This window comes from Lagopus muta, chromosome 5, assembly GCF_023343835.1.
Source record: "Lagopus muta isolate bLagMut1 chromosome 5, bLagMut1 primary, whole genome shotgun sequence".
NCBI lineage: Eukaryota > Metazoa > Chordata > Aves > Galliformes > Phasianidae > Lagopus > Lagopus muta.
In genome coordinates, this window is record NC_064437.1 from 56,624,077 (window position 1) to 56,640,206 (window position 16,130).

At 47.4% G+C, this 16,130-nt stretch overlaps 1 protein-coding gene across 12 annotated transcripts in view; it reads left to right on the forward strand.

Annotated features, from left to right (window-relative positions):
* The first annotated feature begins 29 nt into the window (after window positions 1-29).
* SHOC2 (SHOC2 leucine rich repeat scaffold protein) overlaps window positions 30-16,130 on the forward strand; it is a 68,598-nt gene continuing 52,497 nt past the window's right edge. Inside the window, exons 1-5 of one of the 12 annotated variants that reach the window (XM_048944438.1) lie at window positions 30-2,565; window positions 2,883-2,969; window positions 7,021-7,169; window positions 8,846-8,929; window positions 9,167-9,319. The gene's annotated coding sequence lies outside the window, so the exon portion shown is untranslated. Of the gene's footprint in view, window positions 7,170-8,845; window positions 8,930-9,166; window positions 9,320-9,731; window positions 9,827-10,152; window positions 10,501-16,130 lie in introns of those variants that run through there. The other 11 variants (XM_048944433.1, XM_048944429.1, XM_048944432.1 and 8 more) reach the window with 11 other exon arrangements.

Below are 16,130 nucleotides of genomic sequence, written 5' to 3' on the forward strand. Positions count from 1 at the left end.
GTAACAAAGTCTTCACAGTAAGGGCGGTGAGGCAATGGCACAGGTTGCCCGGAGAGGCCGCATGTCGCGTCCCTGCAGACAGCCGGGGTCAGGCTGGATGGGGCTCTGAGCACTGATGGAGCTGTAGATGTCCTTGTTCAGGGCAGGCGGCTGGACCCGATGGCCTTTAAAGCTCCCTTCCAAATCCAGCTTCTTACAATTCTGTGATAATTTCTGTGCTGGCCATGTGCTTCCCTCTGCTGTCTGCTATGGAACCTAAGGCAATCTATGGTCTACGGTAAGACCTGGGATAAACCTTTAACTTCCAGTAAGCAGCATCTCTCTGACAGTTATTTAAAGCCTGTCTGCATTGTTCCAGAACTATTTCCTTTTTCCTCTAAGGCAACCTACAGTAGGAAACTGACGGTCCCTCAGGTAGCCAGCTTTCACTTCTCTTGAAGTCTTGCCTGCTCATTGCATTTGGGGCCAGCAGAGCAACCTGCAGAGGCTGAAAATGGGTCCCCAACTTCCTGCCTTTTGTGGAGTCAGCCAAAGATAACACTTTTGGTTTGGTTTCAGATGGCCCAGAAGCGGGCCCGCTTCTGCTGTGATTCATACGTTCCACTTGCAGGTCAAAAGATTGGCATTGGTGAGACTGTAAAATGGATGTGCTTGCTTTGGACATCCTTCTGTACCCTTTGAAGTGCACAGAAGTGTTCTCACTGATTTCAGTGGGAAAAGCAGTCTCTGGTGTGCCAATTGGTATTTCCTACTGATTGGAAGGGAAAGGACGAGGGCCTGGGGTCTGATTTATGAAGACTATGAATGTTTGCAGACCAGGGCGTTTTGCACATCACAATTTGCAGATCAGTGACTTGGTAGTTTGTTTTAACTGATCCATCTAACATCTTTACTCTGGTTAAAAATGAATGGAAAAGACAGCCTGTTATGAATGAAAATTGTGTGCTGTGAAACCAACAGTTACTCCTGTGGTAATAAATTTGGTCTGCAGAGAAAGAGAAAATGAACTGAAAGCAAAACGTTGAAATCAAATTGTGGGATAGGTTTTTTGACGTTGTGGATGACCGTGAGGATCGGCATCCGTAGCAACCAGAGCCCATCTCAGTCCTGCAGGGAGTCACTTTGTAAACGCAGTTTTCCTGCCAACAAAGTTTGTTTGCTTGGTGATAAGAAACAATGGTCAACTCGATGTGCTACTTAAGCATTTTAGTGCTTGAGAAGAGGAATCCAGATTTGTGCTAAACCTATTTTCTTAGTTAGTCAAATGCCGGCTTGGCAGCCCATCTGGAAAGCTGGTAGCACTGAGGCAGAGTGATTATGAGGATTGTTTTCAGCAGTCTCTGGTAAGTCTGCTTTTAAGAAAGTTCTTTAAGTGCGTTAAGGAAAACGCAGTTCTTATCTTTGGGATTGGAAAGACTGCATGAGAGAAAGGCACGGGCATTGCTGGGTGCTCAGGGTCATACTTTTCAAGGTGCCTGAAAAGCAGTGATGGTTTTGGCTTTCATCCACTAGAGTGATATTAGCTGCAATTAACTGATATTCCAGTTATATATGAAGGACTCCATTTTTGTTCTGCTAAGGAAAGCATAGTTATATTGGTTCAAGTTTGTTTATTCCATTTCCTACATCTGGGAGTTGTTGTACTCTAATACATGCTCTTTTTCTTATGGTAGCAAGACATGTGCTTGCAGTGGGACAGCACGATCGGTGTGTGACCTCGGGGGGCACCCAGGCCTGAAGTTGTGCCCTCACTGTGTGCTGTGCCTTGGGGTGAAGCCAGATGGTGTCTGACACTGGGTGAGCAGACTTCCAGAGACAACGCACTCTAGGTTCCATCCTTTTTTACTGGTGTTGCAAACAAGTTATTCTTGTACTCTGCAGAAAGCCTCACAACCACAAAACCAGCAGTAATTGTATAAATGATAAGCTTGTCTTCCTCCTCCTCTACCCAGATATTCTGAGTGCGACGGACAGCAGAGATGTGCATTGCTGGAATCCAGAGAGTTTCATAATGTGGCAGTCGCTTGCTGCGTATGCCACTGCATAAATAAGACAACATTTATTTTAAGTACTGAGAAACATTCTAAGTAGAAGAAAAAAGTGTTCAGGTGAAGCCAGTCCCATTTGTTTACAAGTCTTGGTTTTTGTCTTCATACATATTAAATGCTTTTCATTTGTATTCTGATTTTTTGAACCTTTCAAGTTCACGCTTTCCTTCTTTTTTTTCTTTCTTTTTTTTGTTTTCGTGCAACAAGAAAGTCTGGATTGAGACCTTACTTTAAAAAGGAAAATCTGGTTGAACGTCCTGTATAACCATGCAACCCCAGACAAAGGGTGTTTAAAAAATACACTTTGAGAGAATTGCTCATCTTGAGAGCAGTTTTCAGCTCTGAGTTTAAGTAAGTTAAGTAAATACTTCGTTGACAGTTTAAGAAGCTTTTAACAACACCTATCTCTGTTTACTTTTCAGGGAGGTCTCTCTTCTACTCTTCTGAACATTTAGAGCTTGTTTCACCTCTGTATGTGCTGATGAAGTCAGAAATGTGGTGTACCAGCATGACTAACGTGTGTTGAATAATGCATACAGATGCTTTCAGAAATGCATGCACAGATTTCATGCAGTTGTTCCCTTAAGCTGCTGAGCAGTAGGGGGGGTGCAGATCCGTCCTCAGGGCAGCAGGAGGAGGTGGGTTGGCATCCAGGGAGGAGCAGAAAACCTCTGTGATTCCCTGAGGAAATCATAAATGCCTTCAAGGCCTTAAGCTTGGTAGCCTGGTGTTTAACCCTGTGCTTGTTTTTGGAATGCTGTTAACATATAAGTGATTTCTTCTAGTTCAGGCTGCTGAATATACTCATTTTAAATTCGTTGTTGTTTGTTGCAGTGCTGTTCTCAAGCTGTACACATCAAGACAAGGAGGAGACATCCTTCCTCAGCTCAAAGATTCTGTCTCTCCCTGCTATGGATGCAAGTATGAGTGCGTGGCCATATGTTCCCCAGGGGGCACAGACAGCTTTCTGACCAGCTGCTCTCCCTGTTCTTTCCCTAGCAGTAACATCCAGGGAAAGCAGAGGCCGACTGCTGTCCTGTGGCTGTGTAGGAGCCCCGTTCTGGGCTCGCAGGCTAGGTGCTCCAGAATGGCATTTCTAGGAGGTTGCTGCTCCACTTGTGTGGTTTCAATCGCTTAAGTCTTTGGCCTTGTGCCTTGAAGTGCCAGCAGAGACATGCTGTAATTGCCCGTAAACGCACCTTCTGTCATATCATTGTTTAATTATTCCAGCTTCTCACCGCCACGCACTGCTTAGTGTCTCTCCTGCTATCTTTATTTAATTGAGTGGAAAAAGTCTGAGACTTGTGCTTCACTCACGTCGCTTTGTATTTATCCAGCATCACTGGATCCTGCTTTGAAGTGCCAGCTTTTGTATGCAGAAGTCAGTCTTCTATACAGAAAAAATAATGTCCATGTCAAAAGCGTATGTTAGAAATAGAATCAATATTTTAACATATGGTAAACTCTGGCCATAAAGCTCTTAACACAGTCAAATGATTGTATTATTATCCTTTGAAACTTGGCTCTGCCCCCGAGAAACAAGGAAGGGAAAGAAAACTCGAATAACCAAGCCCTTGTCCTCACAGTGCAGGACTGTTCTCAGTCTGTCGCTTTGTCTGTGCCACTTCTTCCTTTTCTGTCTCCCAGCTCTGTTTTCTTCCACATTGAATGCATTCAGCTCCAGGAGCCTTCTTTCCTCAGCCCATCCCTATGGATCTGTTTTAGGGCAGTACCAGCTGTCAGTTCAGTCCCTAGATTCACCCTGAAACATCCCCATGGGAGTTCCACCACCGTTTCAGACAGCTCTAATGCTTCTATACCAAGCCTTGCAACTAACCAAATATTAATGTGTAGAAAAAAATAATCTGAGATCTCTCCAATGCTCCCCTTGTCTGTATGGCCTGTAAAAGACTTGGCAGCTTGTTGGCTGCTTCTCTTTTCTCCCCTTCCCTGTGTCAGTGACAAATGCACATTGTTTTTCTGGTATTCAGTTCAGCTTTCAGTCTCTGAGCCAGAAAAATGCTTTGTGCAGCACCTAGCACACCAGATCAGTATCAGGAGCTGTGTGCTCCTACACCAACACGAAATATTAGGGTTGCTGGCACTCTGGCCTAGTTTGCCTCTCTCCTGGCAGGAGTTTGATGACGTCCTCCTGGAAGATCACTGTACATCTGAACAGATCTAGCTTTCAGGATCCTATTTTATTTCTTCATAAATTGTCAACTGAGATTTTCATTTGCAGGTGTGCTCCTTATAGTGTTCGGCTCCTTGACTGAGCCAGCATCATTTTTGGGGTTGTACTTTCCAGCTTCCCATAACTGTAAGATTATTCATTTCATACTATTTTCTGATTTGTTTTATTTTTCATCCATCTTTTTCCTGCTGGAAAGAGCAATTTATATAATGATTTCACTGTGGAATTAACTTCAAGCTTTACTGCTATTTGTCACCGTTCAGGAAATCCATCCCTGGCTCCAGAAGAACACTCGGTCCCTGCCGACAGTCTGAAAGAGGGGGAGAAAATAGATAGCAGAGCTGCAGCTATTAAGACCAACAGGCACATATTTTATTCCAACTCAGTTTTCCATTCCCAAATGCCTTTTGAAGAAAATCTTTTTTGTTTGAGAGAACATGAAGGAAGGTTGTGGGTACTGGTGAGTTTTCTGGGGGGGATGGAGGGTTGTTTTGGTGGTGATGGTTTGTTGTCGATGTTGTTTCATAGGGACTGTCCTGTTTTTGCTCAGGCAGCAGGCTCACAACAGTGACAGGATGTCATCTAAGGAAAGCTGCTGCTGCTTCTGGCCTTGGTTGACCTGTTGGTGATGGTGCTTGCCTGGGCATGGGGCAACTGGCTTTTCACACAGCTCAGCATGGACGTGTTGCCACTCCCAGTAACTTTTAGGACACAGTCGAGTTGTTTTTCCTGAGATTACTGTACCTATTAATCTTAAGAAAAACATGTAATAAAACTGTTCAGCCTTCTTGGGGCCACCACTCCCAGAGACCTTTCCCCCTTTTGGCTTCTGCATTAGCTTCTTTCCTTTGGCTTTGCAGCTTTATCAACTAGAAATGATAAACTACAGAATTGGTTGGCTTCAGGCTCTCTTTTTCGCAGGATAGGCTATGCTTGTGCCTATTGAGGAATGGAAGATCATAAAGGACAAGGGGAGATGGAAGGCTGCTCCCTCCTGTACACAGTGCAGGGGCAGGATACAGCCTTTTATGAAGTTCAGCAAAGAAAAACTTGGGCTGCACACCGTGCCATACCAGTCAGCCTGGTACTAATGTTCCTGGACCTTTGAAGGCAAGAAACGACATGCAGTGTGAATGAAATCTAAGCCTTGCTGCACCACAGCACTGGTGCCAGCCAACTTTGGAAGTCTGATGTGAGAGTCAGGTGGAGCAGGTAGCGTGGCAGGAGATGCCATGTATCACCTGCAGGCGTGTAGATCTGCAGTGCTGCTACAGCATCCAAGTCCAACCGCAATGTGTGGCATGCAAGAAGCTGGTGAACCCATGGCCACATTTGACTTGAATGCACTTTCCTTGGGAGGAAGTGGCTTTTCCCTTGAAAAGCTCAATTCCCCAGGGTCCCTGGGGAGGTCAGGGGAAAAGTGATTTCATCAGAATATGTTCCAGAATGCCTTGACAAACTCTTATCATCTTGACTATGGAGTCAAACTTAGGCAAACTTAACCTCTGTAGTTTTAAAGCCACTTTTGTGAGTACCAAACTCCTCCTCCTCCTTGCTTTGAGAGTTATGCTGTCCCTGGTAGGCACTTTGCTTACTATGGTTGAGGTGCTGCAGACCCAAGCTGAGAGAAGCTTGTCTACCAGTGCACAGCGTGTCCTTTTGCATCCTGCTCCATCCTTTTGGCTTATCCTGGAATAGGTTAGCAGGTACCAGAGAAATGAAATGAGTCAGGAAATGTTGGTTTCTTTCTGGATAGCCTGACTGGGCTGGAATAATCAGCATCTGTTTCAGTTTAAATGAGTTTTCATTCCAGCCTTATTCCCTTTTCAAAGTACAGAAAACCGAAGCCTTTAATTTGCCCTGTCTTTTACTGTAGAGAAAATTAGAAGTTTCTGCCAGCTGATACTATCCCACCTAGAAAATCTATGCTAAAAAAAAATACAATGTATTGTCTATTATGAATGAAAAAGCTCTTGCTGGTTTCTCTCATTTGTAGTGTTAACTTTGAAAGATAAATTGTTTGAACTGATTGGCTCTCCGATTGTGTAACTGAAGATCAGCTTGCTTGGTAGCCTGATGGATCTGCAGTTTCCCCTTGCACCAAATAAGCTGCAGAACTGCCAGCCCTGGGGCAGTTAGGACACAGCACATACTTGAAAAAAATTGTCACTTTTACCAGTAAATCAGAGAAAATAATCTCATGCATGACATCCTGGATGCCTCAGGATTGATCCATTTGGAACACCTCCTGTAGGGCCTAGAATGTGTGTCTGAAACTCACAAACATACGTAACTGCTAAGGAGTTTAAAGTTGAAGCTGGCAGGCCCAGAACTGTTTTTATGTGGAAGTTTTGCAACCCTAAACCATGAAGCTTGGTTTTGAGGACACAGGCATGTGGAACAAACTCCATCCTTTTTTTCCTATGTGTTTGCTTTGTAGAACCAACAGCAAGAAAAAGTAGAAAGAATTCCTTGTCTCTCAATTGAGCAGACCTGACTGAGCACAGAGAAGGAACAGGGTAAAAATAGTAACATCTTGCTGCACTGTAGTCCCTCAGCAGAGAACCACATTTTCAGGTTCCCCTTCTTTGTCTCTTTTGTATTGCAACAGAAGCTTTGGCTCTGGTGGGCAGTCTTTCTCTTCAGTGTGGTGGATCTTGTTGTTGACCATTCTGTCCCAGTGCTGGTTCCTAGGAATTGCCAGTGGTTCTGGATGTGTATGTGCATTCCCCCAGGTACGTTTTCTGTGCCTCATATTCTCCCTCTCTCCCCATTTAGGCTGTGCCAGCTCTTCCAGCCTCCCCACTTTCTGCATACCTGTGACCATGGCTGTACAGCCAGGATTACATCTAAGGTGAAGACAGAAAAGCCATGATGAAGGCTTATGCTATTTTCATGATGGATATGATGCTCACAAAAATGAAAAGGTGATTGTGGTGCCATCAGCCTTCAAAGCTTTCTTCTTTCCCACAGAACAAATGAACACGCTGCAACCCTTGGCTGAGAGACTGAGGCCAAGTTTCACATAAACTGACAATTCAGGAAAAGGAAAAAAAAGGATAGGATGGGAAGGTCAGGGCAGAGTGAGGTGTAGATGAAAGAATGGTAAAACCTTAAACTGAGAATTTGGAGATTTGAGATGAGATGGAGGGAGGCTGAGATTCACAAAGAAAGCGTAATCAAGAATTAGAGGAGTTTTATGCTGAGACCATCTGTGCAAGGAACCAGTAGCAGGGGAGGGACAGCAGTCAGCAGAATTGTTTGTCAGTGCAGAGAAAGTCACAGGGGATAGGAAGTTAGAAGAAGAACTGGACAAAGGAGACTGAATGAAGAGTTGGCATAGGGAACTGGAGCTGGAAGCACTGTTGGATGCTAAGAAAAGAGAGGCAGGTGGTGGACATCTGAAGGTGTCAGCTGGGCATAGGCAGAGGGGAAAGGAGAGGAGTACTGGGGAGAGCTGCGGGCTGGGCAGCGGGGAAGGCTGCGGGATGGGGGGATGTGCTGCTGGGCCATCTCTGCTCTCCAGGCTGGCAGCCAAGCAGGGCTTACCCGAGGCTGGCCTTCACTGTGGCTCAGCCAGCAAAGAATTTGCCTCTTGTTGGTCTGCCCCAGACAGCGAGAATTTAGTGCCCTGGGATGAGGCGGCAGCAGCTGCCTGCTGGGGGAGCAGAGGGCTTGCTTGTAGTTAGATAAAAAATAAAATTACAGTTGGAAGGAAGGAAGTAGTGAAAAGGCCACATGAACAAGAGAGAAAAGGTCAATTCATCAGTCCGGCAGCCACTAAATTAAGAAAAGGCAGGTGGGGGCTATAATATCAGAGGTATCTGAATTCAGTCAAAGATGATTCTGAAGTTGCTGGATTGATCTTGTGGTCAGCTTAAGCAAGCTTAACAAATTAATTACAGTATTTTAGTTCATTGTGTAAGAGCTAGCTAATAAATCACGGTGCTTTGTAGAAACATGCTTGAGACAACTGTGTAAATACTAAATAGCCTTAGGAATGGTCTTATGAATCCACGGAATAACCCAAATTCCAGCACTCCTCCCCCTCCACTGCTGGTCTAGATATAGGATAACAGTCACTGCTGTCATCTGCTCCTTTTTGAAGCAGGGGGGGCAGAGGTCTGTGTCAGACATGAGGAGGTACCAGCACTGCTGGGGACCCAGGGAAGTGCCGTGATGCTGTGTGATCTGCACCACAACAGTCCTTTTAGGAACATGGGGAATGCTACATGTTTTAAAGGAACATTACTATGGTTGCAAAGTCAGGCATTTAAAAGTTAGGCAATGCTCAAATGAAATGCCTCTGAAACCTTAATTCAGTCTGTGTACACATGCAGTTATGAAATGCTTGTTAATTATATTTGCCCTGCTGTTCATTTCAGCATGAATGGCAGTAATTCAAGAGCCTCTCCCAGTTCTATAGGTTTTCCTATAGAAATGGAGGCTGAGCAGCCTTTGACTTGCTGTCTTACAGAGAGGTACTCAGAGGTAAATGAGACTATGAGATTCAAAATATGCACCAGCTGGTGTGATCTGATGCTAAGGGACAAACACTGCTTAGGATGCTTATCTCCCTTACTCGTCTTCTCTCCTGGCTCAGGTCTGTGTCAGTGAAGATTTGGGAAGAAATGGTGCTGCTAGGGGCTGAAATTGAGCCGGAGCTCAGCTACCCGACATCCAGTGGGTGGGTATAAAATTAACTACTCAATTTGTGCAGATTAAAAACAAATCTTGCGTGTACGAACTCTGCCTTTGCAGAAATGTCGGTTAGTTTTGATTGTTGGCACAAGCATTACTGTAGTATCGGTCTAATCTCATAGTACATATTTAAGGAATTGCAGCAGAAGGGTGGAGCTAACAGTGTACATTTGCTGGCTGATTCCCTGCTGGCTGACCGTTGTCCTGCCACGCTTCATTTCAGATTTTCAGTTTTATGTTTCACCTGTTTTCGGCCCTGTGCCCCATGATACAGAAGAGCCAATCCTGCTTCTAACACTGCCCAGCATTTATTAATAAAAGAGCGTGCAAGCATATTGAACTGAGAAGCGAGCCGAGGGGAGCGGGCAGACCGCAGGTAAGCCGGGTGCACAGCCCTGCTCAGCCCGGGCGCGCCGGGCCCGTGTGCTGCGGAAGCGGCGCCGGCGGGAACTCCGCTGCTCTGGTCCCGCAGGGAGAACACGGCCGGAGCTCCCCGGGACGCGAAGCCTCCTCGGGAACGGGAACGCTCCGTGAGGCACCGGGCCGCCTCGGGGCGCGGTTCAAGGAGTCACCGCCCGGCCGCGCCCCGGACGGCCGCCAGCGCCTCAGCGTCGCCAGGGGCGACGGGGCCACTTCCGCCCGCGGCCAAGATGGCGGCGGCGTCTCGACCCGGAAGTAGATGGCCGCCCCGTGCCTCGGCGGGCCCGCCTCCACGGTGCCGCGGGAGGGCCGTGGGCGGGGAGTCCCGTGACGGCTCGGTGCGCACAGACGGTGGCCGGCAGGGGCGGCCGGGTCGGGCGGGGAGGGGGGGGCCGAGTGAGCGAGCCAGCCAGCCAGCCAGCCAGCCAGCCAGCCAGCCGCAGGAGGATGGCGGAGCCGCACGGTAGGCGGGCGGCGGGGCCGGGGCTCTCGCGGCGGGGCCGCGGGGCTGCGCCGAGGCGGTGGCGGCTGACAGCGGGCGGGGCGGGCCTGGCGGCGGGAGGCCGCGGGCACAAAGGCGGGGAGGGAGGGCCGGGCGGCGGGTACCGCGCCGGGCGGGGGTGGGGGCGGGCAACCTGGGGGTGCTGGGCAGGGGGTGCTCCTCCGCGCCGTGCCGCCGAGTGGTGGCATCGCCCCAAAGGCGGCATAGAAAGAAGAAAGAAAGGAGGAAGCCGAGCTCCTCAGCCTCACCTCTGCTCCCGCCCGGTACCGGGGGCTGCGGGCAGGGAGGAACTCGGGGCGTCGGGCCGGGTGCCGCCCCAGGACGGGCGCGGGGTTCTCCTCGTGCTTCACGCGCTCGGCTGTCGCTCGTGGCGGCTCCGGCCGGCCGGCGTCCCTCTGAAGTCCTCGCCCTCCCGTCTGGCCGGGCGGTGCGCACAGCGTACCACGTACGGCTGGCACCGAGGGCGCGCCGACGGCTTTTCGCGGCGTTCGGAGCGCGTTTTCGCCCGGCGGTTCTGTGCGAAGCGGACGCGGAACTGCGGGAGCCCCGGGGAAGGCGAAGGGCCGTGTCAGCGCCCGGCGGTGCGGAGATCCGCTGGGCTGAAGTTCCGCGAAGTGCTGCTGATGGAGCAGTAGGTGTGGGAATGAAACGAAAATCGCGGCGTGTGACAAAGCCGTTACCGAGTGCTGGAGTGTCAGTAGTGATTTTTGATGGATGTGTTTGGGATGGGGCTGTGGAATCTCTACGTGCTGTGCAGCGTGCACATGTGCGTACACAAAGGCACTTCTGAGGCAGAGCGTTGCTGATAAGGAGTTGTGATTATGTGTGGTGTCATTGCTGCGGCACTCAGTCTTCGTTTTTGGACTGTTGCCTTTAATAATTAGAATCAGGCTCTCGGTTTTCTCCTGTCTGCTTGTTTTCACGTTTGACTTTCTACTTATTGTTTTCCTTTTTGCCTTCTGAACTGTTTTCTTTTAAATCACTAAGCATTATTGGGTGCTTCTATTTATAAAATTGAGGGCTTAAAGTAGGAAGTGTTCAAATTAAGTAACGCTTATTTACAGCCATATCTCAGACATATGTTGTATGGTGATCTCGATATAATCCTAGGCTGGTTTTGGGGAAGATTTGCTGTATCCTATGAATTTATTAATATGCTGTTGTGCATACATTTTTAGTAGCACCCTGATCCTCTTAGTTCCTTTTGAATGATTTGAGCTTGACTATTTTGGTTTTCTGTGCGATTATTCTTTGTTCTGGGTAAGGAGCGTGGAAGGCTATTTTCGTAAGGTGAGGCTGGATACCTTTTAATTTTAGGCTAATATTTGCCAGCCATCAGCACTTGTGTACGTGTGGCAAGGCAAAACGTGTACATCAGGCAGAACTAATTTGTTATCTAACCTTGTAGCACAGCATGATGCTTCCAGACAAAGCTCTCCTTGTACCCGCAGCCTTTGAGGAACACATCCCCAGTGAGGATGCTGCCTTCTGCTGTGTCCCTCTTCTGCTCTTTCTGGAAACACAGAGCGATCCTGGGGCGATGCAGGCAGAGTCAGCTGGGAGCTTTCCTTTCCCCGTGTGCCACGTCTGGGGCGGGAGATGCAGGAGGGGACGTTCTTTGTTGTGTGACACTGAGATCGCCCTGATGGTGCGTTCTGCTCAAGGAATTGTGCGTGGCACGGGGGATTCCTTCAGCCTATGGACGTTTTCTCTTTACGTGCTCTTAGCTTGCAAACAGAAATGATTTTCTCAGAAGATTCCTGTGTGTGTTCCTTTTAGGAAAGCCTTGGATTCATTGTTTCTTGGCTGTGGCTTTCTAGAAATGTGTGTTTCTGCATGGTGATCGTTGCTTTCGCCGTGGCCGGCTGCTCCCAGTGCCGTGTAATGCCAGTGAAATAGGTGGATGCATGTGCTTGGATGCATATGTAATGCTCGTGCATGTTAATTGTGTAAAAGTATCCTCTGTTTGTTCTGCTGCGAGGGATCGGAGTGATCTGTGCTTGACAAGGCTGAGGAAGATGTGCAAATAACTGCACTCCCTTTTGGGAGGATTTTTCTGGGTGATAAGGAGATGAAACTGAACGAAACGATTTCACATGTTTCCATTGCATGGCTGTACGGAATTTGGGTAGGTGCTAAACACGAGCCATTTTTTTTTCTTCCAGTGATGTCTGAAGAGGAAAACTCCTATATTGCAGTGTGGACGGAGGACAGGAGCTGCCTCGCCCCGCTCTGCCCTGCAGCTCACCCTCAGCTCAGGCACTGTGCTCTGCTCCTGGGCCCAGCTCTGCCTCCAGCACTTGGGGATCACTGTGAGCTCCCCAGTGGGCTTCGGGTGGGCTGAAGTTCCACCAGTGAGGGCTGGTGCTCAGGCAGCCCCCAGCCCATGGCTAGCCCCACTGCTCAGCTTTCCCTTCCACTCACTGTGCTCTGAGGCTCATTCCTTCCTTTTTATTGTACGCACACACACACACACATATATATATTTATGGCAGAGCTTTTTGGATACTCTTTTATTGGAATTGCTTCGTGCTCCCCTCTGTTGCTGTAATATCTTGTGTTTATTTGTATTGAATGCAGCTCTGCATATTGGCAGAGATATTTCTGCCTTTTTTTTTTTTTTCCTGGTGGGTTTGTTTGTGTGAGAGAGGGCTGGGGAGGACACAGCAGTGAAGATTAAGCAGCCAGTTGTAGCTAGATTGTGGAGATAAGAAGAGCCCTTGTTTACACTAAAATCCCACTGCTGACATATTTTAGTTTGTTACAAAACCCACCCAGATAAAAGGTATAGCAAGAAGGTAATGTTTGCAGTATTAGCCATTGACCTTAATTTGCTTGGCTTTTGTTTTTACTGCATTGCTTGGGCTTGACTGTATTGTGAAATGCAAATAATGTGCTATTAAATCTGAGCGTTGCCTGACACAAACTTTTGTTCAGTAAAGGCAGTTTGGGTGCAGTGAAACAATGATCCCCTGGTAAAAAGGGGACTTTAATTACTACAAATTTTTCTATCCTTAACCTCTAGGTAATGGATATGCTTTGTAATTGTGCAGTGTTGATTTGTTTTTAAATAGTTCAGTAGCACGTGGTTGATGTTGGCATGTTTTAGGCTCTGTGCAGCTGAAGCCCTGGGTCTGTGTTGCTGTACAGGAGAAATACAGAGTGTGACAGAGCTGATGGTGGCCATGCTGATAGTGGTATGGTGAGGGGCTGCGGGTTGGTGCAGGCACACGCTGCTATGAGTGGCCAGAGAACTTCTTAAACCAACCTGACACGTGTTTGTACTTGGTTCTGTTAGTGTTGCTTTGCTGTTGAGGTGGACGTATGAAATAAACCAAGAGGACTTGAGGGACTTGAGCATAACGGTTTGCTTTTTGGCTTCCTTCTGAAGGGATGTCTGTGTCTGAGTGGATGTACACGAGAGCCTGATTCCCTTATTGTTACACAAATGATTGTGTAGGAAAGCACGCAGCTATGGCCTGTGTGTGTGTGCGTGCTCGCAGATAGCTGTGCTCCTGCTTACCTTCCCGTGCTCACCCTCCACGTGCCCTCCTGCATTACCAGGTTGTGTGTAGGAGCGAGACGCCGAAGGGCTGCAGAAGGCACCATTTCCACGGAGCCCGGCGATGCCGTAGATACTGTATCCGGACCTGCCTCCCCCGTGGTCGGAGGCTTTGTGTTAGGCATGCATCCTAATTGTTCTTCTGTTGGCGTTGTGCTGCGCTGAAGGGCTGGGCACCAATGCAAATGGCCTTTCTAATACCTTCCGTATTTGCATTATAATGGCTGCGTAAATACTGCAGCACGTCTCGGTTCGCTCTCTGCTTTGACTGCTGGAGTTTAAAGCAGGCTCCTTCTGGAGCCTGGATCCTGTTCGTGGCTGGGATTGTTTTGCAGAGAGGTTCTGAAGCGCATCTTTCCCAAATGCCAAAATGCGTTTGCGATGCGGTTTTCACTTGCTGGTGTTCTGGTCTCCCACTCCTGCAGCCCGCAGGCTGGGACAGGCACTGGGAGGCAAAAACCCACCGCCATCAAAGCATAACCTCGAGCAGTTGGGCCACTTTTCACCAACTATTTCTAAACGGACTGTATTTGGGGTTACAAAGCATGCTTGCTTGAGACTTGGTTTTGCGTGTGTTCTATCTGCAGAACTCCTCTGGATGTCTGTGGGAATATTTTACGTGTAAGGAATACAAAATGTTGTGCCATCGTTGTTTTGGTTCTGAAACATCCAGTGGCTTATGAGTAACTTCACCAAAAGCAGCCTGAATTTCCTTGGAAAGTGTCGACACAGTGATGTGACTGAAACCAGAGTCTGGTTTTGGGAACTGGTGGCAAATTGCCATCACCTCTCCCTCATGACTGCCTTACAGAGTTGTTAAACAGGGCAGTGATTAGTGACACTTACCTAACTCTTACTGATCAGTAGTTGCCTAGAGATGTTGTTATCCTTGTTCAATACCGTCTTTTAAAGGTTTGGATTCACTTTGTGTCTCTACCGCCTGGTTGTTAATGTATTAGATATTAAATGTAGGGAAGGGCAGAGTTTTATGCTACTGTTTGTATCTTTGGCTGGCCAGAGTGAACCAGTGACAGCTATCTGGTGTGATGTAGTTTGTGAGAACTGCAGCGAGATGTGTTTAAACCAGACGTGTTTGTGTCTTGTGTGTGTGTGGCTCTGATGTTGGTTTGTTTCCAGTCAGCACATAATGAAGCAGCGGTAATGATAATGAGTGACCTCGTTGGAACTACAGTTAAGAAAATGCAGTTTTCTAAAGCAGTGATATTATTGCAAGAAACCACAGATCTGCTCCGCTTCTTAGGTGTCACTGCGTAGTGCTGCAAACAGTATTACTGCAACACAGCAATTTTAGCACCCTGCCAAGAGCTCGTGCTTTGTCTGCTTCAAGTTTAGAAGTATTATGCAGGTGTGAGTTTAGATCCACACTTTCAGTGTCTCCATTCTAACAGGAATTAGTAATAAACCAAGAAATTGAAGGGGTGGTTTGTGACTGTTTAAGTGGCCAGAAGAAGCCATTGGGATGTCGTGTGTTGATGAGGAAGAAAAAATAGGCATATTTATTACTTTTGTGAAGAATTACTTGACTGGCAGCCAAGAAGACTGAGGCCTGATATTTATTCATACACAAGGTGCAGCAGTGGCCATGGAGACTTGAACTTTTTCCTTCTCCTTCCTCTCATCTGTGTCCTGTTGTCTCGGCGTTGGCAGGCAGGGTTTGGATCTCTGCAAGGCTTCTCTGCAGTGCCTGGCACTGATGGCAGCCTGTGTGCCACAGCACGTGAGCTGTCTGCTCTGCTGGGTAATGAGACGGTTGCTGCTGTGCTTTTTTGTTGCTGAAAGTTTGGTTATGATCTATTTTGTAATACGCAGCATTCATCGTGTTTATTGATCATTGTCTCGAGTGGAAATATTCGTGTTGTATCAAAACATTTGAAGCAAAAACAAATACTCTCTGCTTTAACTGTTGCGTATGTGTGTTTATATGTGTGTATATGCATACGTATATAGTTGAACGAGAGAGGAAGTTTCAGTATGTCACTATGGTTTAAAGTTTATGTAGCACCGCAGTGAAAGTCTTAGTAAATTTATAAATAGTTGGCATGCAGTGCAGCTGGAGGTACCAAGTGGTGTCCTGTGCTGTGGGAACATTCAGATTCTTCTCTGAGCTCTGGTCCTGCTTTATCATCATATTGTATCTATTGCATTGCTATCACGGAATCATTTGAGTTGGAAGGGGCCGTCATCTGATCCAGCTCCCCTGTAAGGAGCGGGGTCAGCTATAACCCCATCAGATTGCTCAGTGCCTGGTCCAGCCTGAAATACCAGAGTTTATTCCATCTTCGTTTTAAACAAAGCAATTATAAAAACACTACAGCCTATAAACTCTCCCACCCTTCTCCCCAACTCAGCCCTGAACGACCCCAATCAGTGAATAATCCTTGCTCTCCTCATTTGATGAACAGTTGTGTTTCTGAACTTGCAGTGGTAGTTGTGTGCTTTCTGGATGGTGCTCTTGTATTCCCTTCCCCCTGCCTTGAGTCAGCTGCTGCAGAAAAGCAGAACTGCGCCTTTCTTTTAATTCTAAGTGATAACCATGCAGACAGGATTCTTCTTCAGGTTTCTGTAAATGCTGACTTCTATTCAGAAGTGTTGAGTTGCATGGAGTCACTGAGTGTAGCAGAGAGAAAGTGACTTTGCAAGCAAACTCCTGGAGGCATCAGGTGGCTAAATGTGTAAACACAA